This window comes from Saccostrea cucullata, unplaced genomic scaffold, assembly GCF_032062105.1.
Source record: "Saccostrea cucullata isolate Sc308-1 unplaced genomic scaffold, CSIRO_AGI_Scuc_v1 ctg1184, whole genome shotgun sequence".
Taxonomy (NCBI): Eukaryota; Metazoa; Mollusca; class Bivalvia; order Ostreida; family Ostreidae; genus Saccostrea; species Saccostrea cuccullata.
In genome coordinates, this window is record NW_026940761.1 from 66,165 (window position 1) to 92,184 (window position 26,020).

Consider the following 26,020-nt stretch of genomic DNA (forward strand, 5'->3'; position numbering starts at 1 on the left):
ATTATAAAAAAAAAATTCCGAATGGTAAAATTCTTTTAAGAGTTGAACATGTTGAAAATTTTAAGCAATTTATTTACATCAATTAAAGTAATATACCCTATAACGTGCGCCATTTTAAAATACGGCTGGAAATTTATATATTTTGTTATAAAAGTTATAAAAATGCTGTAAATTACACCATTTAAATAAAATTCCGTATAAAGTTATCAAATTATAATTATTTATTATCCTGCAAGGAGAATAATGTCTATTTTTAAGTAAATCCACCACGTGACGCCGTCGCTACTTTTAGATTAATAAACAAACACGGCGTCAAGAAAACGAGGTAAGCCCTTTGAGATACAACTCACATTTGACATGGATGGCGTGTTACTATTAATATAACTTATCTTTAAATGTGATCAGTATCAACCATCTATACTCTGTTTTGAGGCATATTAACCTTTCATTAATAATTGCTTTCAAAATGCAACGTGCGTTGTTGTCTATAAATTCCCGTGGACATACGTGTCTATATTTAGACCTACTGTTTACGCACTTCCTTTTTCAATATTCATGAAAAGACTGAATTCTTGATTGCAGATATTGCTTTATTGTTCTGATATTACAACGAGTTTTATAGTTAAATTTTGTGGAAATATTATTTTTTCATTACACTTTATGTGTTTCAAATCATTTAATCATTTTGTTTCACATACAAATCGGCATCCATACGGCGTATATTACTTTAAATAATTTCGATGCGATGTTATGTTTGACTTACACTGCTAGCATATAATTATAGAGCCGTTGCTTTATATCTAGAAAAGATATATTTATTATATTTTTTTTAAATAATACAATCTATTTTAATGCAACTACCAATTAACCGTTACATGGAAGTGTGAAAACAAATTATTTGTCTTTGTTTCTTCATGCGTCAAGTCCAGCAAGGGTCTAGGACATACTAGATTATGCAAGGTAGAGCCTTAGTAATAAAAGTGCTCTACCTTTGAATTGAAAGACGGTAGAATTGTTTGACTAAAGTTTCAGTTACAGAGATTTTATATTTTTGGATTATACTGCGTCGGCAAAATTTTTACTGTTTCGCATGCGTAAAATTCAAATCGCACGAAAGCCCATTGAGCTCATTTTCGTAGATTGAATATGAAATTCGCGTAATAATGCAAAACTTCCGCCTTATTTCGCAAAAGAGATACAAAAAATATTTTAAAGGAACGTGTCGTCTGATCTTAAAAAGACCACTACTAACAAACAACTGTTAACTGTGTTAAGAAAGATGCCAACTCTTCGTAAATTTTTAAAAACATTTTTGTTGATTTATTTTCAAGAATATTATTTAAGTGATTGCAATGTACCCACAAAGTTAAAAGAAATATCTACAGTACACATTTCCATGTTCAAGGTATAACCTTTAAATTACCCTGCATTCGGGTTTATATTTCTTAGTTGATTCGATACACAAGAGCATGATCTACGCATAAACTCTCTCTAAAACTAAGTTTATTGAAAAACAAGATGACAAAACAAGAATATCAGCAGTCTTGTTAAGTCATCATTTCTTAAGTTCTATGGTCGATATAGTGACCTTGTCAGCAAATACAATTCATCATCAAGTTGAATGATGACTGACGTTCTTCAAAGTAATTGTTAGGTCATTACTAGTATTAACATACTGCATTGTCAAGGAGCACGCGACAGTTGTAACTGGTCGGGGATGCTCACAGGTTTAGGGCACCTGATCTCGCCTCTGATGTTTTGAGGTCTGTATTTGCCTTGTTCTGATTTGTATTGTTTAATGGATATTTGATTATCAATATTGTTCTTTATCTCGATATATTTAACATATTCATATATCAATATTCCTTATTAAGAGAAAATTGAAGAAGTAATAATTTGACAATAAAAAAATATTGTCTCAAAAAAGTTTTGGAAACAATAATGACCAAAAAAGAAAAGAAATCCAAATTAAAGCTTACGTGTTTTGACATGATGGATCAGCATAAAAACATTGCTTTTCTGTGTTGATTCTACTGCAATCTGAAACTAAACAAAAAAAGAGGAAATCATAATCCCGAATGAACAAGATACCATTCGAAATTTGGTGCAAAAAAAAAATTGAAATACATACATTTGTATAGGTCAGTTCCTCTGAAATTTTCTACTGGACAACCAGTTTTAAATTGATGACAACTGATTTGATCTAAGGCTCCATTCCCAGTCGTCACCAAGCAATGTCCTTATTTAAATAAATATTATAAAATCAAAGTAAATTATACAGAATTTCGATCATCGCAATGAGGGATTTCATTTGAGTATCATCCAGGTTTCTAGCAATAAACAACTTAAATAATTTTTTTGAAAAAAAAATGTCTTTCAATATGATTGTACTTGGAATGGAAAGTCTATACATTGTTTCTCCGACTCTTCTTTTAGCAGAGGGGTGTCTATTCTATTTAGAAAAGGGTTAGAAATAGATGTGATAAGTATACATAAGAGTAATGATGGCAGAAAATTAATAGCTAATATAAAAATAGGCGATGATACTTATAGTTTGATTAACATTTATGCGCCAAACAAGGAAACATCTAGGATTGACTTTTTTAAAGGAATGAAAAGATTTATTATGAACAATTCAGCCAATTTAAGTAATATAATTTTATGTGGAGACTTTAATTGCCATATAGACGGTATCAATAATGATAAGAGTTCAAAGCTTTTGATAGAAATCCTAAGAAATATAGAATTGACAGATCTATGGAAAGAAAAATATGTAAACCTTAATGGATATACATGGTGTGATGCAAATAACATCCCAAAGAGTCGCATTGATTTCATTTTTATTAGTTCAACTCTTTAAACGAAAATAAGACAACTTTGTATACGTAGAATCCCCGGTACACATAATAACGGCATTAGAATGTCAGACCATAGAATATTAAAATTTGATTTTTTAATACATAATAATGAGCGGGGAAAGGGATACTGGAAACTTAATACTTCACTTCTAGAGAGTAAAGAATATAAATCCCAAATTAACAATTTGATAAAAGATATAAGTAAAAAAGAAGGCACGTCAATTGAAAAATGGGAGTTCCTAAAACGGACGATCAAGGGTTTTTCAATAGCTTTTTCTATAAAACGACAAAAAACTTATAAACAATTAATATCTCGAATTGAAAAAAAAATTAATGAAATTGAAAGTTCGCCTCATAATTTAATAGACATGAATAAAAAACGCATTCTTGAAAATCAATTAAGTAATTTATACGATAAAAAAGCTAGAGGGGCACAAATCCGATCTAGGGCAAAATGGGTTAGTGATGGTGAAAAAAATACAAAATATTTTCTAAGTTTAGAGAAAAGACATCAAACAAAAAATATCATACATGAAATTTTAAAAGACAAAGATGTGCTTAGCGATGATGACGATATACTAGGTGCAATGTGCGACTTCTATGAAAATCTTTATACTTCAAAGTTAGTGCCGAATGATGATATTGACCTATATTTAAACGGATGTAATGTAAATAAACTTTCTGATAAGGATAGAGATAGTTGTGATGTCTTCCCCTCAATATTTGAATGTAAGGAAACAGTTATGAATATGAAATTAAATAAAGCCCCTGGTCTGGACGGAATACCAAGTGAATTTTACCAATGTTTTTGGGATCATTTATCCCCTTTATTTTATGAAATGTTAAAAGAAATCTTTTTGAATGAAGAAATGACCTTTTCTCAAAGACTCGCTGTTATTTCTCTTATACACAAAAAAGGAGAAAAAAATCTTCTAAAAAACTATAGACCAATCAGTCTTACCAATACGGATTATAAAATTATAGCCTTTATTTTTGCACGTAGATTACAGAGTATGATCCACAAGCAAATAGGTTTTGAACAAACAGCATATATAAAAGGCCGATATATAGGAATGAATGCCCGCTTTATACTAGATATCTTTGATTATTGTGAAAATTATAACAAAGAAGGCATTTTACTATTTTTAGATTTTGAAAAGGCCTTCGATTCAGTTGAATGGAGTTTTTTATTCAAAACTTTAGAAAATTTAATTTCGGTCCGAACTTTTTAAAGTGGATAAAAACCTTATATCATAACCCGATATTTAGACTAAATAATAATGGATGGATTTCAAAAACATGTAAAATGAAAAGAGGGATCAGGCAAGGCTGTCCAATATCAGCAATTCTTTATCTTTTTGTAGCGGAAATTTTGTCCATAAAGATTAAAGAAAACAAGAATATAGAAGGCTTTAAAGTAGATTATATGGAGAAAGAAGTAAAAAATTTACAACATGCAGATGACATGACACTGGCATTAAAAAATATTGAATCTCTGAATCAAGTTTTGGAAACTATAAACATTTTTGTCTTCATGCAGGTTCTAAAGTAAACATTAATAAAACTGAATGTATTCTTCTTGGTCCTTTAAAAAATCTCTTCAGAGAAATAGGGGGCATTATGATTACAAATGAGGCAGTAAAGTGTCTAGGCATTTATATAGGTCATGATAAACTAGAATGCTATAATAAGAATTGGATGAAAGTCTATCATGAAATAGAGACTCTATTCGAATCATGGAAAAGAAGAAAACTGACATTATTTGGGAAATGTACCGTAATAAACTCTTAAGCGCTTTCAAAACTAATTTATCTAGCAAATGTTTTAGAAACACCCAATGAAAATTATATTAAAAATATTAATAAACTAATATTCAATTTCATAAGGAATAAAACAGATCGTATTAAAAGAAACACAATGGTTGGTCATATTAAGGACGGTGGGTTAGGGATAATTGATATTGAGTCTAAGTTTAGAGCGCTTAAAGCCTCATGGGTATGTAGATTGAGAGAAACAGATCACTGTATTAATAGCTACATAAATAGTTATTGTATTCCAATAAATATTAATATCGACTATGTGATTAACACCACGGAAAATAAAATAGAAAATTTTGAAATGATACGAAAGATGCCTCTTTTCTATAAACAAGTATTTACATGCTTTAATGCATGCAAACAATTGCACGATAACCTCAGTGTTGAACTTTTTCTTAAACAACCGATATGGTCAAATTTAAGATACTCATATGAAGGAAAAACGATTTACTTTAAAAATTGGCTCAAAAGCAGTATATTGTTTGTTAAAGATCTATTTTCCGAGAATGGTCTCAAATCACCCGATGAAATGACAGAGATTTTGATAAATAAGAGTAATTGGTTATGTGAATATAAAATCATACACTCGATCTTTAAAAAGTATGAAAAAAGATATGATTTCTCTCTGTACAAACATCTAAAGGAAGTGTCATTAAATACTTTATGTTTTAATAAAAATTCAACAAAATTCTTTTATAATGAATTTTTAAAAAGAAAATTTCAAGCTCCGCTTTTGCAAGCAAGGTATTCTAAAGAATTTAATATACCTAAGAGAGACTGGGAAAAAAATTATATAAATAAAATAGAGTTATTAAAAGATAAACAAGTTGCAGAATTCAACTATAAGTTATTAAATAATATTTTGTCTAACAATTATTTTGCAAGTAAATTAAATAAAAACTCTAATTACTCATGTAAAATATGTGTCGAAGATGAAGAAAATTCAAAGCATCTCATTTTTGATTGTACAAATGTACGAGAAATCTGGGCTATAGTCAGCAATTTCTTAGGTTTTGATGTAAAATGGAAACATATAATTTTTGGTTTTTATATTGATAGAAATGAAACCACTGTCATGTATAATTTACTGTTGTCATTTGTAGCTTTTAAGATATACAAATATAAAATGTATTGTCGATTAGAAAATATTGATGAAACAGATGCAGGGATATTATTTTATTTAAAATCTTGTATTTTGAATTATTCTGAAATATTACATACTATGGGAGATTCAAAATACTCTTCTTTTTTTCAAAATCTATTGAAAAAAATGTAATTGTTTAATATGTCTTTGAGGGGGACCAGGCCCTCAGGACGAACGCAAGAAGGGGGGTAAAATAAGGGACTCTGAGATGATGAAAGGCTTACCTCCCTTCAAGATGTTATAATTAAAACTATTACAGAAATATGTTGCAAACTGATATAATATTGTAAAATACCACTACATTTTCTTTAATTATACAGAATTTGTAAGTCTTAAAATGTTTTTTTTTTCCTTAAAATATTTAATATTTTCTCAAAGAGGCATTAAATATGTAATCATTGAAATTATATATGTATATATATGTAACTTATGATACAATCGATATATGAAGTATATGAGGGTGACCTGGCCCTCTATACAAGTTGCTCAGGGGTGTGTTGGACAGTGTTTTGTGTGTTCCCCTAGCAACATAAAGGTACAAAATCAATCTGTATAAGTATCTGTATAAGTATTTTGTTAATATACAACATGATTATATACTCAATTGTTACATTTATCATATACATAATTTTTGCTATCCAATCTAGGGAGCCCCTGGCACCCCTAGTGAGGGTTATTATAGGGGGACATCTGCGGATGTTTTTGCCCCAAAATTACTTTGTTATCATGTTTTCATTGAATAAAATTTATATAAAAAAAAACAAAAAACAAAACAAAACTTAAATAATTTTTACCAAAACTAATATATATCTTACTAACATAAATGCCCTAAGCGAAGAAATATCAATATAGAAAGCACAAAGAAATTCACTTTTACATGGATACCCAGTCCGGGGTTGAACTCTCGACTTTATGTTAGTTTAAAGTAGGTCTATACTCGCGCTACGTCATTTACGAATAGTAAAACCGGAACCGGGCTTCTTTTTTTCGAGATGAGATTTTTTAACTATATTGGTTTGACTTTTACTTAGCGTTTTAAATATCCGGTAACGATTTTGCTCGAAGTCGGTCGGGTCAACAAACACATATTCTACAGTTTAAGGATAAATTAATTAAAAAGAGATGGCTGGGAACAACTTTCGGTTGACAGAAATAATTAGGTAATAAAACGATATATTTCTGTGAATGATGCATGTTTTATATGCTGCGCCGAAAACACGGACCATATACAATACATGCTACATCAGAACATGTATCAAACTATCGAGGCGACTATTGTCGGCGGCCAAGTTGAAGCTAATAGTGATAATTCGGAAGAAAAGTAATGTCTACGATTTGACTTAGACAATTTATGGATTTTACTAATCAAACATTACAAAATTTACTTTGAATAATGAATAATAATTATTGCATAATAAAAACGCATACTCCTTACCCAAACCTGCTTACCCACGAATCCCAATGCAAAATTATCTTTTGAATAAGTATTTGACAAAAGTTGATTCACTTGCAGCACACTTCGTTTCTTTCTGTAGCAAAATAATCCAGTTTGTGAGAATCAATGAATTACTTTCATTTTCATCGTCTCCAATTTAAAGACAAGTGTGTTTTTGATATTTATTTTTTTTTTGAGTAAAATAATATATATTTTAGTGACATTTGGTTTTGGGTGTGTACATGTATAATTATTGCTTTAAATTATGTACAACCTTGTTAATACAAGTATACAATCAAACATAAATAGTATTACAGAAATATGTGGCAATATATTACTTCTGGAAGAAAGAAAATAGGGGGGGTCCCTTTAGTGTAGAGCTCATACCACGAAAAGTAATGCGTCAACATATAATTTTTTAAGCTTATTATTTTCTTAAATTTAATTTAGTAAAAATAATGCAAATATACGAAGTTTGAGTCCGTAATTTTTTTTAATGACCGAGATTGTCCTGTGAAGCATATTTTCTCACATTAAATTTTGATACAATAGCCTAACAAAGTGCATCTATTTATAATAATTCATGCAAAACAATGATATTATATTGTTTACTAACATGTTTCTACTCTATTATGGGTATTAAAGTTGAATATTTAGACTTATATTAATTTTTATACAACAAAATCTATGATACGTAAAATTTCAGTATTTTACATTTCGGGGTATATACTCCATAGCCTATAGCGGAAAAGTGAACATGGTGACATATAATTTTTCTTGTATCTATCCATTGCTGGGATGTATGTCTATCTTATAAAAGCAGATTTTTAAAGATTGAGCCCATTTAGTGCCGAGTATAGAACTACCTTAAGAGTTGTTGTAAAATGTGCTTCATAATTAATACTTAATTTCATTACAACATGTATTGATTACAATCCTCTGTTTAAACTAATGTCAAAATAACTGTATCTCACTTCTATTCTCAATGACCGTGAAGTGCAGGGCAGCGCCGCGAGAATTCCATCGGCATCGAAAGCAAGTTTTTTGACATGCTTAGATAGCCGAGCGGTCTAGCGCGCTGTTCCTGCACTGCTAGGAGACAGATTCCGAAGGTCGAGAGTTCAACCCCAGGCTGGGGCGGAAGTGAGTATCCATCTAAAAGTGAATTTTTTCCTTACAGATGTATTAATCTGTAAGGAAAACAACAAAATTGCAACAGATATATTTATAAAGTACTGACACTCATCTTTATTTGCATTTTGAATCTTCCCACCCATGACACATTAAAAGAGCAATACCTTACAACCTAGCCCGACGAATAAATTATGCACAATAGTAAGTGAGGAGGACACCAGAAATCAACGTCTGGATGAATTGAAATATATCTCACAGACCAACATTATCCTTTAAGCTTAATCAACGACGACATCAGAAAAGCAAAGAAATTAGACAGAGAAGAATTAATTAATCCAACTCCTAATGATGAGGAAAATATTAAAATATTACCACTAGTCACAACTTACAATCCTAAAAACCAAAATATTACACCTATCATTCAAAATCTGAACGAAATTCTCAAAACGGATGAAGAAATGTCAAATTTTCTTTCAAAATTCAAGTTTATAAACAGCGAAAGGCAGCCCAAAAACCTCAGAAGAATACTCTGTCCTTCCAAAATAACAAAATCTACAAAATCCGTGACAAAGTGTAAAGATCGGCGATGTGGCACATGTTCTGTTTTAAGAGAAGAAACATTATTTGATTTTAAAGGAAGATATTTCTTTATTAATTCAGACATGACATGTGAGTCCAAAAATTTAATATATGTTATTACTTGCGGAGGATGCAACCAATTCTACATCGGTGAAACGTGGATCACATTGAGAGCCAGAATTCGCGTGCATAATTAGCATTTTCAAGTTCCTGAGTATCGTAAGATTAAACTCGGCGAACACATTGATAGATGCAGACAAGGACAATTTAAAGTGTTCCCTTTTTATAAACTTTTTCAAGACAATATAACTGAAAGAAGAGAAAAAGAGAAATACGTCATTCAAAAATTTAATTCAAGTCTTAACAGTTTGATTTAAGGTCTCCATTCACTAATAGGATCAAATTCAATGAAATTGAAAACGTAAAAGATATGTAGGCATTGAAAACTGAATTCATTTAGACATACTTTCCATTTATTACTATAAGTGTGTATGGTGGGATGTCTCCTATTTCATGACCTTGACTTTTGGTAAGAGTTATCTCCCCTTTTTTAATGAATTAAAAAAAATCAATAAAAAAACTTTAGCCGGTAAAAAAATTGTTTTCAATTGCCATTCTATTTTTAATGTTTCAATGCATCTTTCCACCGCAGGATTTATTGATATTCAAATTATTTGAATTCTTATTTTGAAAAAAAACACTATTACCCATAGACTTTAATGCAATTTTTGTTAATTAACTACTGCTTAATAAATGAAATTTTTGAAAATTTCTCGCGGGCAATCCTTTTCCACTATAAAATGCTTTAATATAATACCAGTGTATTATGTACTTGACGGTCATTTAAGGGTAGAGAATTTGGTCCCATTAGGGATGGAAATCCTTAATTTGATTTCTGACAAAACTTTCACACAGAGTGTAACCTTTCGATGTTCTCCGGCTATATAAGAGTATAAACACATGTCGGATTTGGTTTCAAAGATGTGAACAAACTGCAAGCAGTTAATTGCTTGCTGTCAGATTCAATTATAGATAATGATTTTAAAGTATTAATAGTTTTGTAAGACATTGCAGTCAGGATAAAGTATGCATTTGAAAAACGTCTGAAGATGTAATGAAAGCTGGACACTGAAGATTTCAAATTTGGATATATATATATATATATATATATATATATATATATATATATATATATATATATATATATATATATATATATATATATATATATATATATGTAGCGGGAGCAGCAAGTAACACAAGATGCTTATTCACTGTGATGATGTTTATTACAGTAGCATATCATATAGAAGATTGTACAAAACAATATAAAGTACATTTATTTAATTTGAAATCACATATATCAGCAGAATCTTTGTCATAATAAAATCAGATAATTACTATATATCTAATTAGGTAATAAAATAATGAATATTGACACATATCAATGAGTTATATCTTTTGACTTTAAATATACAAATGACATTTCTCTTATTCACTTCATAATAGTGGATATAATGACTATTTACAATTACATACTTGACTTATGTACATATAGCAACATACCAGACTATGGGTATGAATCCCTCTATAATACATGATTGTGTGTATGGCTTATGGATTATCAATATCTACAATTTATAAATAACATTTATACACTATATATTATATTCTTTGTGTCATAAAATACATTTATTACAAAGTTTAAAATCAACTAGTTTATCATGATCAGCTTTTGACAAACTTATATAATTTAATAAATTCTCTCATATGCCTCTTTCATTCAGTAATTAATAGGAAAATATTAATATGAAATAGGAATGTCAAAAAGTCAACTTACTGTCAGTGGTCTTAAAGATTTCTCCAAAAATACAAAAACACAACTATACACATTGACTGCTCCTTGGCTAGTAATTAGCTGGACACACTGGACAAAGGGGGTCAAAGGCTTTGGCGGGAAATATTGACCAATGGCTATTTTTACTTACATGTATGTATTTATTCAAGGTTAAAAGTTAAGTTTTAAGTTTAGGGCTCTAGAGATTTCTAGACTTTAATTAGGGTAATTTGTTACAAGTTTATTTACATGTTTAATGTTTAAATAAAACATATTTATTTTAAATCAAGTTTATTATTGAAAGTTATTTTATAACTATCAATGGCATCTGAAAGAAAAATACAATAAATTAAAATCAATATAAAATCAATACTATCACACACTTCCCCTCCTTTTAAATGACGTCCTCGTCATCTCATCTCTATAGAAGTGTGAACGAATAATCTGGAAATTAAAATAAAATCAAAGTGAATTATCAGTCACAAAAAAATCATTTCTGCAACAGGATTTCAAGGAAAGTAGAGGACAGCTGCTTCTGGTCTACACCGGAGAGATGCTTATCTGAAACAAGATATTTTAAATAATTACATTTTAATATCCAATCTGGATCTTGAGCAGGTTGTACGGACATGGAGTATTCTCCTGTCTTCATCCAAGCAGGTTTAGTCCTCGCTCTTACTTGTCTTGTTGGCTTTTCAGGTTCTTTGGGCAAATCTGCTGTCTGGATACCTGCAGCTTGATTTTCAGTTTCAGTTTCTTCTTGAGTGGCAGCTTCTACATTTTCATCATCAGCCTGTTGTTCTGCAACAACTTCAACTTCTTCGACTGCTTCTTCAACATGTGAATCCTCATCTTGCAGAGAAAGACTTTCAGTCTCTGGCTCACAATTCTGGGAAGCATCAGATGTGTTGCTCTTTTCTTCAAGAGTGAGAGCGTCCTCTCCCACATCTGTGTCTTCATCTGTTGGTTCTGTCCAGCCAGCTGGGATCTGACCGTCGTCAGTCTGATCTGTACCAACACTTAAAGGAGTACTGTTTCCTTCAACATGGTTTGGTGGACGTGGACCGGTCCATATAACTTCTTCGTCACTGCTGTCACTGTCGCTTTTGTCTTCTGTATCCGGCGTGTTTCTCTTCGTCTTTCTTGGTAATCTCTTTCTGGGTCTAGGAGTTGGTCTTATAACTCTTGGTTCTGTTGGTTGGAAACCCAAATTTCGAATAGGCAAGAGAAGGTTTCTATGTACTGTTCTCTGTCTGCCAGAACCTTCTTCTCTAACTACATAAACTGGAATAGTGGAATTTGGTTGATCTATGATATTGTATGGTGTTGATTCCCACTTGTCAGCTAGTTTATGCTTTCCATCAAAGCTTGTAATCTTTACCAAAACTCTGTCACCTTTTTCTAGAATAGCTGATCTAACTTTCAAATCATAGTTCAGCTTCTGTCTTTCTTGAGCTTTTTGGTTTGCTGCTGTGGCTAATTGGTAAGCTTCTCTTAATCTGGACTTTAATGATTCAACATATTTTGGAATTGGCATTTCTGAAGAAAATGTTGGTATGTTGAAAGCAATATCTATTGGTAGTATTGATTGTCTGCCAAACATTAAGAAAAATGGTGAATGTTGAGTTGATTCTTGCTTCATGCAGTTGTAGGCATGAACTAATGGTCCAATGTGGGATTTCCAATCTTTCTTCTGGTGATTGTTCAAAGTCCCTAACATCTGAAGAAGTGTCCTGTTGAACCTTTCACAGAGTCCATTACCCATCGGGTGGTAATGTGTAGTTCTAGACATCTGGATGTTCATGATATTACATAGTTCTTCAATCACTTTTCCTTCAAACTGGGCTCCTTGATCGCTATGGATTTTCTGCGGAATTCCGTTATGAACGATGAACTGGTTAAATAATACATCTGCGGTGGTCTTAGCAGTTTGGTTCTTGGTAGGAATTGCTTTGGCATACTTGGAGAAGTGATCTGTCATTACTAGGATGTTTTGAAAATTGCCCTTGGAAGATTCTAATGTCAAATAATCTATGCACAGTAGCTCAAGGGGTTGGGAAGTTGTAATATTTATCAATGGAGCTTTCTCTGTTTGAGCTTTTCGTAAGACACATCTGTTGCATGACTTGATGTAACGTTCGATGTCCCATGCATTCCATGCCAGTAGAATCTATCTTGAATAATGGCTGTTGTTTTCTCTCTACCAGGATGTCCCATATCTGTATGTAAAAATTTGAAAACTAGTTTCCTACAAGAGAGTGGTAAAACAAGTTGATGTCTCATGGATTTGCCATTTCTTGTTTTCCTGAAAAGAATTCCATCATTAATATAAAATTTATCAAAATTTCTGAGCATAGCTAAATGAAATGGAATGTTGCTGCTGGGGAGGTTATCTTTTCTTGGAGGTATTCCTGTTTTGACCTGAGAAAAACAAAAACGAATATCTTGGTCTTTACACTGTTCTCTTTTGATGTTGAAATCTGAAAATTTTGAAAGATCTGAATGAATGGTTTTCACCCATCAAATTTCCCGCGCATAGATGGCGCTCATGTACTAGAGGTTATACTTTCGGAATACCTCGGACGACGTATTAAAAGAAGCGAAAGTAAATTGCTTGAGTTCAGTGTAATCTCTATCTAATTTCTGTCCATAACTGATAATTCCAATGCCACAATATTGTTGTGTCCCGAATTGTACAAACTTTGGAGGTCATAGATTCCCAGAAGACCCCAGTATAAGACAGAAATGGCGAGTGGCCGTAAGAAGAATGGACACAAGGATAAAACGTTTATGGCAACCTGGGAAGCACGACGTCGTTTGTTCCTCCCACTTTATGGACACACATTACAAGATCACACTATTAGGTTAGAAAAGTCACATTCCCTTTTTCTAATATTTATAAACATTAACTTATTGTCACTTATCAAATCCATTTAAATATGTTCGAGAAATCTTTATTAGCTGTTGATCAGCTGTTGAACAGCTTTGGCCAGCTAGTTTTTACTCTGTTTACATAAGTATAACCATAATTTGGTATATATATAGAGAGAGAACTAAGCGGAAATCATGGTAATGATAATAATAAATGGACTATAAAAAAATTGATTATATTGTTATTTCGAACTGGAGGTTGTCTTTTGTAAACAATGTTGTGCCAAGTGTGTAATATTGCAGAAGTTTTTTTTTGTTTGTTTATTTCTATGTTTTGTTGCTTTGACTTTGTTTGCTTTGTGGTTTGTATTTATTTTTCAGGACCTCTTATAACAGAATTTTGGTGACAATGGGCTGGTTCCAAAGTCAACAAAACAGGGCATATATGAAAAGGATAGGTGGTTTTGTACCTTGGGCATAGCTAGCCAAGATAAATTAAAATTTGTTCAGATTTTTTAAAACTTTCTTTCTTGAGTTAATGAATAGATATTCAATTATGTATATTTGTAATTGGTCAAAATTACATACTCATTCAAATCATATTATTTCTGTAAATGGAGAAAAAAGCAACTTAACAAGAGAGAATCGTATATCTCTTTCATTGTAAAATTACATGTATAACTAAAAAGAATGTAAATATTGTTGAAACAGAAAGCATTCTGAGCAGCTTAATGTTATTCAGGTGAACGTCCAAGACTGACTGAAGAAGGGAGCAGTGCCTTCCATTTTCCCTTTTGCCCTTTCATTAACAAATGATGAGAGTCCAAGGTGTCAGAGGAAAAGGAAACGAGAAGAAGCTACAAATGAGCAACACGATTGTACGGAGGTTCTAAATACGATAGAAGTGGTCGATACCCCTGAGATTCAAACCTCAATTACAACTGAGGCAATGGATGATGGTATACCTGTGCAGGTGAATCAAGGAGTACAGTGTGAGCTGAAAACGATTGGTAAATTTTCTGTTCTAAACTTCGAAAATGATCCCAAAATGATAAAGTATTACACTGGTTTTTGTGATTTTATGCAGTTCATGTTTTTTTTTCCAATTGTCTTGGACCTTGTGTTTTTGAACTTTTTCGCAACACTGCTCTTATGGATCCTAAAGATCAGCTTTTTATGGTTCTTATGAAGCTCCGACAGGCCAAAGAAGATATCGAGTTAGCTCTTTTTTTGGCATTTCTGAGTCCTCAGTATCCCGTATCTTCAACACATGGCTAAATTTTATGTTTTTTCAATTAAAAGAATTAAGTATATGGCCATCAAGAGATGTGATTCAACAGTTTATGCCATCTGATTTTGGGAAGAAATTTCCAAACACGCGAGTCATTCTTGATGCTACAGAGCTTCCGATTAATAAGCCATCAAATGTGAATGCCCAGAGTATAACATGGTCTGCATACAAACACAAAAATACGTTGAAAACCATGATAGGTTGTACTCCAAGAGGTGCGGTAAGTTTCATATTCAAAGCATATGGAGGATCAGCAAGCGATCGACAGATAATTGAAAATTCTTACCTTCTGAATCCAGACCTGAAAATGTTTGAAAAGGGAGATAGCATTATGGCTGATCGTGGCATAATGGTGCAAGACCTGTTTGCTTCCCAAGATGTGTATGTCAGCACCCCGACAATGTTGAAAGGGAAGTCACAACTGGATCCTGAGGAAGTTATCCGCGATAGACGAGTGGCGTCAAAGCGAATTCACATTGAGCGTGTTATAGGGCTAAGCAAGGGTTTCAAAATATTGTGGCATCCTCTACCTCAAAGCAAATTGCACCTTGGTTCTAGAATTGTTTATGTATGCTTTGCATTGTCCAATTTTAGGAAATCAATTGTTGATAAAAATGCTTAATTTTGTGCAGTTTTCTATTTGACTGTCAAGTCTAAGTGAGTTGAAGAATAACAAAACAGTTGTTTATGTGGCATCGTAAATTTAATTTAACATGGCATGTAAGAATACACTTGTATACTAATTTATCAAAACTTTCTTTACTTATAAACACTCCTATGAATGTATTTGTAACCTTTCATCTTTCAGAGTATCATACAGCAAATTAAATACTACATGTGTAATGTAAGAATCATTGGTATCTGTAGTGAAACTAACATGACTATAATTAGACTGTGAATGGATCAGGTAAGTTTATCAACAAGAGGCCCATGGGCCACATTGCTCACTTGATCAAATCAGTATTGAAAAGTTTTAAGATATGAGGTCTCAATCTATTAAGGGGGAGGGGGCATGAGTTGGACTAACATAAATTTACAATAAATAAGGATGCTTCAATAATATTTCTTTGACTATTAAAGGCTATGAAAGATAATAAAAGATTTTATCCTTATAAGTTTTATCTTAATTAAAACAATATTAATTTAAATGCCAGGTGGTACTTCAGAAGAGGTCGAGAATGTGAATAATTTACAGACTTACGGACAGACAGACGGATGCTAGACAAAATATCAGAAAAGCTTACACTGGGCTTTAAGCTCAGGTGAGCCAATATAATTTACAATCAAAGATTATGCTACAATTTATCAGGTACTTCTATATTGAAAAGTTTATCATGATGTTATGAGAACATGTAATGATGTGAGTTTTAAAATTACCTATTATATTAAAGTGAATTGCAATGCTCAAAACAAATATTTTTTCTTATTAATGTAAAATATTTCAAAGAGTAGAGGCAATAAGAGGTCTAAAAAACTTGGTGTAGAATGTTTCTAGTTTTGGAATGAGTGACCCCATACAATATTCTTCATCATACTTGATTTTCTCAACAAACAAATCTTTGAAAGTGTATACAACAAAGTAACAAACTTTTGTTGACATATGTGAAGTTGCCCTTGCACTTGATAATAGTAATTGCTTGTTCTTTTTAAGATGATTTCATTTGTTTCATTATACTCCAAAAATCTAAAATGCTTGCCTGGAAGAATCTTTTCATTTCTTCCTGAATATGGACATTTAATTTCAACAAGACAATCATCATACAATAAAGCATCAGGCACCTAGAAAAGGTTTAGATTCACAAATGCAGAAACCAATGGGTCTTGCTTTGCAGTCATATTTTAACTCAAATGACTTCAATGCCTTTGTCTTGTAATTTTTACCATGTGCTATAGCACTGTTTTGTAAAGAGTTGTTTACAGACAACAGATTTTGACAAAGTTTGGTGATATTTCTTCTTGAAGTCAACTTGCAGAGTTCTCCAAATCGAGAAGCTGTAAGACGCCAGGATCTATGATGAAACCATAGTTTGCATGATGCTTGTTGTCTTGTTTCTTTTTCAATCTTTGTTATGTCTTCTTCAGTCGCCTATTGATTTAAAAAAAAAAGCATTACCAATAAATGGATTTTCTGTGTACCTTAAATATTATTTTTCCATCTGTGCATATTTATTTCCTTTATCCAATTATATTTCCATTTCAATATATACTGCACAATTACAAGGATTATTCTTAAAATTATTCTTATAAGTTAATGGAAAGTTGTTTTTTTTAACAGATAATCAAATTTTAAGCCATTTTACATTATATTCTTACTGATAAAGATAAAAGATATACATGTAATTAGTGTGTTTCCAAACCTTGTTTGCTTCATCCACCCAGTACTCTGTAATAGGTGTACTAGTATAATGATGATCAACAGCAGCAACCTGAAATAAAAAAAAACCAACATGTGTATGGGTTATTGAATAAATCTGATTTTATGAGGTGAATACCTGAGAAATGAATAAATGTTTAGAGATTTATGTGTGTAAATACACTGCAGTATAAAACTAATGCAATATAAAATGGCACCTGTATATTGGTCTTTTTAAAGAGAGATATCTGAGTGCAATATCTTGTGACGTCATAGAGCAGTAATTGATAAGCTGACTCCGAACATAATCTTGGTAACCTGGCATTTTTCTGAATTTTGCTGGCCGTGGATCCTCCAAAGATTCGTTAGACAGTTTTCTCTTTGATGGGATACTTTCTGCCTCCACTGGGACAACTAATTATAAAAATCACCATTTGGAAATATAACAATTACATGTATTTTCACTTCATTAACTATACTCGCCACAAAAGAGTACTAAGGGCCCGTCAAAAATTATTTTTGAATTTGATATAATTGTTGAATTTACTACAACTAATTATATTTGTAAACACAATTTTTTGAATTCCATTTAATGAAATTTTGAAAATGTTCATCTTTTTTTTGCCAATTGCTCTTACCATGGTAAGTTGCCTTTGGTTTGTAGAAAAGCTGCAGATTTTCAGTACAACTTTTATCAACAGCAACATTCCCTGTCTCTGTAAAATGCTGCAGCATAAGCATGACAGCAGCTAGGTGCTTACAGGTCCCATGGGGTCCTTTTCCTGCCGGACACTCGCAGTCACTATTTATGGCGTCTCCTGTCCTTTTGTCCCTTTTCAGTTTATAGTTATAAGAAACCTAAATGTAATATAACATTTAAAAGGCTAGTTTCTTAAGATTACAGAATTGCTTAATTATTTCACTTTGTATGTTCATTCATAAACTATATTCTTGCTTATTGTCACAACCAGACTTCAATATTAGTTTCCTAATTTAAAGATCTATACCTTATTTTTCATCGCAGCACCAACAATCCCCGTAAAGTAGATGTCATTTTCTTTCACGACAACAGAGCATGCCTGCACTCTGTTCCCTTGGAACATTGCAGAACCCTTGGACACTGCCTTAATGTCTTTAGTAAACTGCTTATCTCCTGGAAGTATTTTATACATTAAAAAATATACAGTTACTTCTACAAGGTTTAACAGTTTATAAATTAAGTTTTCAATTATTATTAATAGGCTAAGATATGTCATTAATTAGATTGCAATAACTGATTACAATGCACTCTTTAAAACTTTAAATCTTTATACATGTAGTTTGGAATCTGAAGAAGTATTATTATATATTATACATACCTGCTATTCTGTTAACAAAATATTGGTTTATCTGCTCCGTAGTTATTTTCGGTAGGAAAACTTTATGTCTTTTCTGGAGCTGTTGGTAGCCAGACACTGGCCAGCCCACAGATACAGAGGCAGGCACACTTTCTAGAGGAGGGGGTTGAAAATCTCTGTTTCTGTCATATGCTTTCAATCTACAAAATTTTAGATAAATCAGACACTTTAACCACTCTTTCCTATTTTCATTAATTTCAAGAATAAAACCAGTTTCATCCAAGTTTGGTATTAAACAGGTGTACAGTTCGGTCATGACCCATATTTAAAATACAGTACAATAGGGCCCCCTAATTTATTGAAAACAACAGTCTTTTAGTGATTTTCTTGTGCATAACGAGGCCAGCACCTATGGAGATGACACAGAGAATTTGAGTTTACTTTTCTAGAAGATAATGCTCATTATTTACTACCTTAATTCATTAACAGCGGTATACTAAACGCATTGTGAGTAACGAGTAAAACTATCTTGTTTTATAATGCGTATGCTTAAACTTCGGCATTATCAATGATATCGGTGTCAGAAAAATTGCTTTTATGAAATATATAATACCTTTCAATAAGTTCTGTTTTTCTTCCGCCAACACTTGCACCTTTTGTTGCCAGTTCAGCCCTCAATTTACGCACGCTCCATGTCAAATATGACCGCGACGCCATACTTAGCTCCAGCGCATAACCGATAATACACGAGCGCCACCTACCGTGTAATGACGTGAATGCTTACTATTAATTTGTCAGTAATATCTGGTGAAATAGACAAACATTCAATAAATGGAATATTGGCATGATGAACATTACAAATACTTTTAATTGTTTCAACAGAAATTTGTTCTCTGTCACGAACATCTGAAATTTCAGGCAATCGTGATAGTCCATCGGTATCTGCGTTGCTTTTACCAGGGCGGTAAAAAATATTAAAGCCATAAGTGGCTAAAGAAGCAATCCATCGTTGAGAAGTAGCATCCAACTTTGCAGTAGATAAGACATATGTCAATGGGTTGTTGTCAGTTATTACATCAAATGTTGTTCCATACAAGTAATCTGAAAATTTTTCTGAAATTGACCATTTAAGAGCTAAAAATTCAAGTTTGTGAATAGGATAATTTTTTTCAGATTCAGAAAGACCTCTGCTTGCGTAAGCAATGACACGTTTCTGTCCGTTCTGCAGCTGGTACAACACGGTGCCTAATCCTTTCTGGGATGCATCTGTGTGGATCTCAAATGGTTGACCATATATGGGAAAACCTAAAATTGGAAAGTGCATTAAACAATCTTTTAATTTCTGAAAGGAAATGTCTTGTTCTTTTTCCCAGTGCCAGTTTGGTGGTGATGTATTTGCAGCTTTGGAATTTCTCCTGATCTTCTTTGAGGTATCTGGAATTAAATTGGTGAGAGGTTTAGCTATTTTTGAAAAATCTTTAATAAATTTCCTATAATACCCAACAAAACCTAAAAATTGTCGAACTTGATCTGAATCAATAGGTGTTGGCCAGTCTTTAACTTTCTGGATCTTTTCTGGGTCAGGTTCAATTCCATTTTCTGAGACGATATGTCCTACATACTTGACTTTTTTCTTGCAGAATTCACATTTCTTAGGAGATAATTTCAAGTTAATCTGTCTTAACCTCTGAAATATCTGTTCTAGTCTTTCAAGATGCTCTTCAAATGTGTTGGAAAAAATAATGATGTCATCCAGATAGATATAGCAGATTTTGAGGTGTAGTCCATCAAATGCTTCCTCCATGAGTCTTTGGTAAGTTGCCGGAGCATAGCATAGACCAAATGGCATCCGGTTAAACTCGTAAAAGCCAAGGGGACCAACAGTGAACGCTGTCCACTCCTTGTGTTTCTCAAAGACCTCTATCTGGTGATAGCCACTCTTCATATCTAGTATTGTGAAGAATTTGTTATTAGAGAGAGCTTCTAAGATTTCATCAGTCCTTGGTAAGGCATAGGAATCCTTTTTAGTTCTGTTATTTAGTTCTCTGTAGTCAATGCACATTCTTAGAGTCTTATCTTTCTTTCTACACAGTACAACATTACTCGACCAAGGTGATTTTGATTTCCTATCAATCAGACCTTGAAGATGGTTTTTGACTTCCATGTACATATTTGCTGGAATTTTTCTGGATTTTTGTTTGAAAGGTGTTTCGTCAATTAATTCTATTTTATGTTGGACTAGCGTGGTATGTCCGATGTCTGTGTCTGATGATGAAAATACATCTTGATACTTCTGGAGAAGATCAGTCAGGACTTGTCTCTCTAATGTTGTTGAGCTTTCATCTATGTGAAGTAACTTCAAGTTGTCATTAGAGTTGTCCCCCTTAGATTGTGTGATTTCTTCTATGTTGACAGGATGTAATTCACACAATATGGCCTTTGGAGAAATGGTGACTGTTCTTGTTGTTATATTGTCGATTTGTGTGGGAATCAGTTTGTCACATGGATATTGGTAGTTAACTACAGATGGTACAATGTCTAAGTCCACAGGAATTCTAGACCTTGGTGTTGCTTGTAAAAGTGCACAAGTTGCATGATAAGGTACTACTTTGTCAACATAACCTTGTAACGTGACTGAAGAATTTGGTTTAATAGTAACACTGTTCTTGTGTACCGATTTCACAACGCCGAGTCTGTTACTGTTCCTCTGTAATTCCTTTTCTCGGAGTAGCAATGATCTTAAAGTCAGGTACCATGGTAAATATAAGTCTGTTTCTTGCAAGCACCTACTACCAAATGTTTCCTACAAGTCATTAAGTACATGCTGCAAAATATTTGTACCGAGAAGAATAGGAACTTCTTGATTGTAGTTATTCTCTGGGACCACTAGAAGTAGGCATGGGCATAGCTGTTCAAGCGAAGGTATGCCAAGGGAAGTAATGTTCACTTCTATGTATCCTGAATAAGGTAAACATTTACCATCTGCGCAATCCACATTAAGAATATTTGTGACTGGATGTAATTCTAGGTGACTTAAATTGTTTCTATAGAAAGAGTCACATACTGTAGATACAGTAGAACCAGTATCTAATAACGCTTTACATTCAATTTCCTCTGCATTGATGTTCACTTCTGTTGCTTCTCCTATTAGTGCTAATGTCTTGTTTATAGGGCAACTGAATTGGTTTAGGCCTAGTGTTTGCCCTCTAACACCGGCCTGCCGTTGTTTAAATCAGTTCTTTGTAGATTCACTCGGCATCCAAAGGCTAAATGTCCTGATTGTACACACCTTCTGCATATAGGCTCATCATGATAAGATGATTGTCTACCCATTCCTCTCATACCTATTCTGTTTGGATAAGATGATCTGACACTTGATCTTCCTCTGCTGAACCAGGTTGATGGTGGTTGATCAGTTCTTTTTTGATAGAATTGATGGGTATCCTCTTGTGGAATTTTCTTATTTTCTAATGCGTTGACCTTTGAAGATAATTTCCTAATCATCGCTTTTAATTCTGATATTTCGCTGGAAGATGTTGAGTCGGGTGATTTCGCTGTGATATTCATGTCTGGTTTCTTCTTGTCTGTAGGGTGTTCTTTCTCAATAAGTCTGATTTCTTTTCTGAGTTCATCAAATGTGAAATATTTATCATACAGATAACCTGATATGTCTCTGAAATCCTGCATTAATCCGGACCAGAATTTGGTCTTCAACATTTCATCAAATTCTTGATATTGAAATTTTCCTTTGTCGACTGCTCTACTTAAAAATTCCTTAAGACGACATCCCCATGTTGTGGTGTTTTCATCTGGTTTCTGATTACATCACTTGATCTGCCTGGATCTCCCGAAAATGTCGATACCTTTGGAATGTGAGTCGCCATTGAAGATTGTAATGATGGTAGTTTAAGGTCCTTATAACTTGTTGGAGTAATGGGTGCCGTAAATGTTGGTAAATAGAAAGGAGACGGACTGGGTATCTCTTTCTTCACAGTCTTATGATGTTCAACAAAAGTGTTAAAAGCTTCATTTGTAAAGACTTTGTACTCATGATCTTGAAGGTACTTAATGATTTTTTTCTTTTTCTGCTGTTGACAACTCACCAGCTGTTGTCTGTGGAATATTTTCTTCAACATTTTCTTGAATATCTTCTTCAACATTTTCTTGAAGTTCAAGAACTTCATCACTTGTCTTTTTGTCAGACATTGTAAGAATTCAATATGTTTCAGACAAATGATTTTATGCAAGCAAATGATAATGTTGTGTAAACAACACTGGCTGCAAAAAATAATTTAAGCAAGCAAGCTCAAGCACGCTGCGCAATAAATGCAATGCATAAATGCTTTAACGCACGCTGCTGCAAATCAATGCAGAAAGAAAAAAATAAAACAAATGTTTGAAATGTATGAAGAAACCGCTCGATTACATATGAAAGAAAACGCACGAAAATAATTCAAAGAAAACGCGCGATTTAATTCCTGAAAATAAAAATTCTATTTATCTAAACTTTATAATTTGTACCCTTGATTAAATAAAACCTTATAGTTTAATACTCACACTTTATATGGTGCCTATTTACTCTCAGTATTGAATATCTTCAAATTTTAAATTTACCTATTTAAGACATGGTTATCTAAGTTTAGGATGAAGGGCTAAGGACAATGGACAATTTATCCTAACAACCACTTACCAACTTACTACAAACAAACTCTATTTCAAAATGTCACATTCACTGAATGGGTCAGTTGTAAAATGTCAGAATGTAAACAACAGGAAAGGGAATAAGTATTAAGCAGATTCTGTAAATAAAGAAATGTTTCACTCCATCCACACCAGATCTCTTTCAATAATATGTACTGTCAAAGCTGTTACAATTAATTATGAATTACATTTTGTAAGCAACTCAAAATTTAAATGAAATTGTGTCAATTTACCTCTGAAAATTCAAAATATAAACTTCAGCAACAAGTTGGTACCAGAATAGGAAAATCAAAACATTGTAGTTGCAGTTGTAGGCCTATATACTCAAATTTACCTCAAGGTTTATGAATAAAGAAAAATTTCAAAATGTAAACACTACAGCAAACACTGAAAGTGAAACAGCTGATCAACAAACTGTGTATGTAAACAAACAGTATTTGAAACACTGAAGTACTCAATAAAGTCAAAAATACAAATAAATTACATGACTTACATCACACAAGCAATATCCAAATAAGAAATAAGAAAATTATCAAATAATTTACGCTTTTATCAGTCTAGAAGTCTTGAAATTCACAAGTCCACGTGTGAAACAAGTTCAGACTCAAACCGGATATGGAATCACACAGGTAACGTTAAAGTCTGGATGGACGGAAAGGAAATTTCCGGAAAGTTTTAGCACAAATCTGGACGCACGGAAAATAATTTTCCGGATTGCTTGTAACACAGGTAGTTTCTGCTGAACAAAACTCAGTCAGGTGCGACACAGGTGTGTTACCTTAAGTGCTGATTGTCTGTGGCAAAACACAACAGCTGTTCAAATGCAGAGTGAAGGCTTGGATCCACCACTGACTGTAATATCTATGAGGGGCTGTAGGTGGCTCCTGTAGGTGGTGCCATCAACATCAGTGGCCCCACGTTGGGCGCCAAATTTTGTAGCGGGAGCAGCAAGTAACACAAGATGCTTATTCACTGTGATGATGTTTATTACAGTAGCAAATCATATAGAAGATTCTACAAAACAATATAAAGTACATTTATTTAATTTGAAATCACATATATCAGCAGAATCTTTTGTCATAATAAAATCAGATAATTACTATATATTTAATTAGGTAATAAAATAATGAATATTGACACATATCAATGAGTTATATCTCTTGACTTTAAATATACAAATGACATTTCTCTTATTCACTTCATAATAGTGGATATAATGACTATTTACAATTACATACTTGCTTTATGTACATATAGCAACATACCAGACTATGGGTATGAATCCCTCTCTAATACATGATTGTGTGTATGGCTTATGGATTATCAATATCTACAATTTATAAATAACATCCATACACTATATATTATATTCTTTGTGTCATAAAATACATTTATTACAAAGTTTAAAATCAACTAGTTTATCAGCTTTTGACAAACTTAAATAATTTAATAAATTCTCTCATATGCCTCTTTCATTCAGTAATTAATAGGAAAATATTAATATGAAATAGGAATGTCAAAAAGTCAACTTACTGTCAGTGGTCTTAAAGATTTCTCCAAAAATACAAAAACACAACTATACACATTGACTGCTCCTTGGCTAGTAATTAGCTGGACACACTTGACAAAGGGGGTCAAGGGTTTTGGCGGGAAATATTGACCAATGGCTATTTTTACTTATGTATTTATTCAAGGTTAAAAGTTAAGTTAAGGCCTCTAGAGATTTCTAGACTTTAATTAGAGTAATTTGTTACAAGTTTATTTACATGTTTAATGTTTAAATAAAACATATTTATTTTAAATCAAGTTTATTATTGAAAGTTATTTTATAACTTTCAATGGCATCTGAAAGAAAAATACAATAAATTAAAATCAATATAAAATCAATACTATCACATATATATATATATATATATATATATATATATATATATATATATATATATATATATATATATATATATATATATATATATATATATATATATATATATAAACTTGATTGTAAAGCATCTGAAGATTTTTAAATGAAAGCGCTAATGCTTTACTTTGTTGTCTTCGTGTTTTCTTTTTAATTATTTTTTACTATACTACTATACCGACCACTGTGAATTCATGGACTTCTGATATATATATATATATATATATATATATATATATATATATATATATATATATATATATATATATATATATATATATATATATATATATATATATATATATATATATATATAATTAGAGGTTTTTCTAACATCATATGAAAATAATTAAAAGTGAGGAATTTGATTTAAGAGGACCGACTGTCTGACAAGTACAGGGTGTTCCCAAAAGTTCAGGATAGCATGTTTGTCTTTCGCTTTTCTTGGATATGAGTAATAACAAAGATGACAAAAACGATTGCGAGAGTGACAGTAACATTGAAAATAATGTCTACTGCACTCAAAATCCAGAAGAGCTCGAAAATGAAATTTATGAGGAAATTAAAGATCAGTTTGGTCAATACGATAAGGAGACTTTTATAGAGAACATGGTGGAAATGTACGTGGAAAATCCAGAGCAGTTAAGGTCAGACGACACGTTCCTCAAATAAATGTTTTGTATCTCTTGGTCTATTATATAAAAATTATTCATATTTGTCATTCTCTATTGATTTCTACATT

General features: G+C 32.2%; 1 long non-coding RNA gene across 1 annotated transcript in view; it reads right to left on the reverse strand.

Annotated features, from left to right (window-relative positions):
• Nucleotides 1-1,978: 1,978 nt before the first annotated feature.
• The window catches only part of LOC134256245 (uncharacterized), a 30,155-nt gene continuing 6,113 nt past the window's right edge, over nt 1,979-26,020 (reverse strand). The window contains exons 2-3 of the long non-coding RNA XR_009989681.1: nt 2,132-2,239; nt 1,979-2,046 (exon numbers count right to left, since the gene is read on the reverse strand). This is a non-coding gene — a long non-coding RNA (uncharacterized LOC134256245). The remainder of the gene's footprint in view (nt 2,047-2,131; nt 2,240-26,020) is intronic.